Below are 3,108 nucleotides of genomic sequence, written 5' to 3' on the forward strand. Positions count from 1 at the left end.
CTCTTTCAAGGTCACACGCACTAAACTTTCTCCCCCAACAATACCAGTTGTGGTGTTATTACACTATATACAGACGTTATATATAAATATCTACATGTTTTATGCACCGTAACTGTACACCTAAGCTTGTAGAGCGCCCAAAGAGCATAGTGGCCACCCTCTAAACAGCTAGAGAAATCGTGCAGACGACGTCACCTCCGTCACCCATATGGCTCCTCCCAGCATAATCCTTTTGCTGTTATTACACTAATACACACATTATATATAAGTATCTACATTTGTGTTCACCATAGAGAACCACTGACCTAGTATGGTGAACGCAAACAATAACAGGTGGCCACACAGTCAGTAAACGATGCTGTCTCCCTCCGTCTCTCAGCATCACTCCTCACACAGCGCTAATTATTACAACAATCCTGCTATTATCACAACCCTGGTTATTTATATCACAGTCATTGGTCATCTGTAATATTGTCATCGCTAAATAATAACAATTATATATTTATTTTGACATTTTTCGGCGATGCTGTGGGCACAAGCTGAACATCAATGCTGTTCGCTCATGCTGCGTGCGCCGGCCTTGGTTGCTCCAACAGTACTGTGCCTCTCACACCTGAGAATATTGCCCACGATTTTTTTTTAAAATGGCATCTGTTTACAAGAGCCCTGAGGAAGCTACTGTGAACCCCGTGTAGCCGCGGGCCATTTGAATCAGGCCTGGCACCCTATGGCGTATATATACGCCATGCGCACCATGGGACATGTTACTCAGGGCGTATATATACGCCATGCGCAGTTTAAGGGTTAAAAAGGATTTGATTAATTCCATAAACCCAAGCATATTTTACATTAAACTTGGTTACTAACAATTCTAGGCACTTATTCAAATCATCATCGTCATCATCACTAATCATTTCATCTTCATCTGCCTTTAAATGTAGAGATGTATAAATATTTTTAAGAGGGAAATGAAAAGCTGATTTATCTACATTACAAAAACCATTAGACATATTTACTACTAAAACAGAAGCTTCATAAAGAATATGATTTTTATAAAGACGGGGATTATAGTAACTATCATTTGGTTCATAAGATGTTTTTTGAATGTAGTTGAAAGCTAACAATAAACAATTATTGTCCATTTTATATATATATATATATTATAAATGTTAGAAGATTGCATGTTATATATAGTATAATATATATTTAATTATTTATTTACATATTTTTTTTATTTATATATAAACGATTCGATTATTATTATTATTATTATCATCATTATTATTATTATTAATAATATTATTCTTAATATTATTAACTGCAGCATTAGTCGTAGCAGTATCGATAGTAATAGTTGTACCAATATTATCAATAGGGTTATTTGTAATTGTATTAGTAAGTATATTATTATTATTATTATTATTATTATTATTAGATATTGATAGAGAATTATTATTTATGGTTGGTGAAGCTTCTTTAGATGCCAATGGGTAAGTGTGATCTTCCAAATTAGAGATTGTATTTACATTCATATGACGATAACGGTGTCGTAGGGCCATTCGTGCATTGCTACCCCAGTGAATACTTTCATCATTTGTAAGCAATTGGTTAACTTCACCAACGCCACCCTCACCACTAAATTCTTCATCTTCTTCATTTCCACCTTCCATTATTATTTCACCTTGATTAATATAACTTTTTAAAAATTCCTTAACGTTTGAATGTCCTAAAATTTCACTAATAATTTTAAAAGGTAAAATATGATTCTTACCTAATTGTCTTGAAAGACTGTTAAAAGTACGTGTAGCAAAATCAGCTCGGAGTGAATGGAGACCTGCCCCTTTTAAATCTTCTTGAACACTTATTAGTATGCTTAACTCGATTCATACAGCTCTTGATAAAAAGGAGTTCCCTGTTGGGTTATTTGTGGACCTGCGTAAAGCTTTTGATACTGTCAACCACCATAACCTTCTTCTTAAATTACATCATTATGGAGTCAGAGGACACTCCCTACAATACCTCGAGTCCTACCTTACTGACAGGCTCCAATATGTTTCTGTGAATAATACAATTTCTCCCACCCTACCCATCAACATTGGTGTTCCCCAGGGCAGCATACTTGGCCCTCTCCTCTTTCTCATCTACATTAATGACCTTCCAAATGCCTCCCAACACCTCAAACCAATTCTATTTGCTGACGACACAACCTTCATTTACTCCAGTCCTGACCCTCTTGCTCTAAATGCCACAGTAAATACTGAGCTAAATAAAGTCCATCTTTGGCTAACTGCCAACAAACTCACCCTTAACATTGACAAAACCTTCTATATTCTGTTTGGCAATAAATCCTCTAGTCTTATAAATCTCAAAATAAACAATACCCAAATTTGTAACAAATTAGATGGCAAATTCCTTGGCATTCTCATTGACCACAAGCTGAATTTCCAGGGACACATTCTAAATATATCTAAAAAAGTTTCAAAAACTGTGGGCATTCTTTCTAAGATCAGATATTATGTACCACGCCCTGCCCTGGTGACTCTCTATTACTCCCTTATCTATCCTTATCTCAACTATGGTATTTGTGCTTGGGGTTCTACTACCCAAAATCACTTACGTCCTCTAATTACCCAACACAAAGCCGCTATTAGAACAATATCCAACTCTGGCCCCAGACATCACTCGGTACCCCTACTCAAATCTCTTAATATGTTAGATATTAAGTCTCTGCACATTCTCTCATGTGTATTATACATATATAAAACGCTAAACTATAATGCCAATCCTGATCTTAAAAGCTTCATAGTAGGTTGTAACAGAACCCATGAGCACCACACCAGAAATAAATACAGTTTTGATATTCCTAGAGTACGTCTTAATCAAACTAGAAATGCTCTGCAAATCAAGGGGCCCAGAATGTGGAATGACCTTCCCAACCATGTTAAAGACTGTACCTCTCTCAACCAGTTTAAGATAAAAACTAAACACTACCTAATAAATTCCCTGTAATCTACCTCACTCCTCTATTGTCAACCCATGTCTGTTATTTTCTTTTTTTTTTTTTTCTTTTTTAATCAACACTGTTTGTCAACCTATTGTATTTGTGCT

The sequence above is a fragment of the Procambarus clarkii genome, chromosome 72 (genome assembly GCF_040958095.1).
Source record: "Procambarus clarkii isolate CNS0578487 chromosome 72, FALCON_Pclarkii_2.0, whole genome shotgun sequence".
In the NCBI taxonomy this organism is placed as follows: Eukaryota; Metazoa; Arthropoda; class Malacostraca; order Decapoda; family Cambaridae; genus Procambarus; species Procambarus clarkii.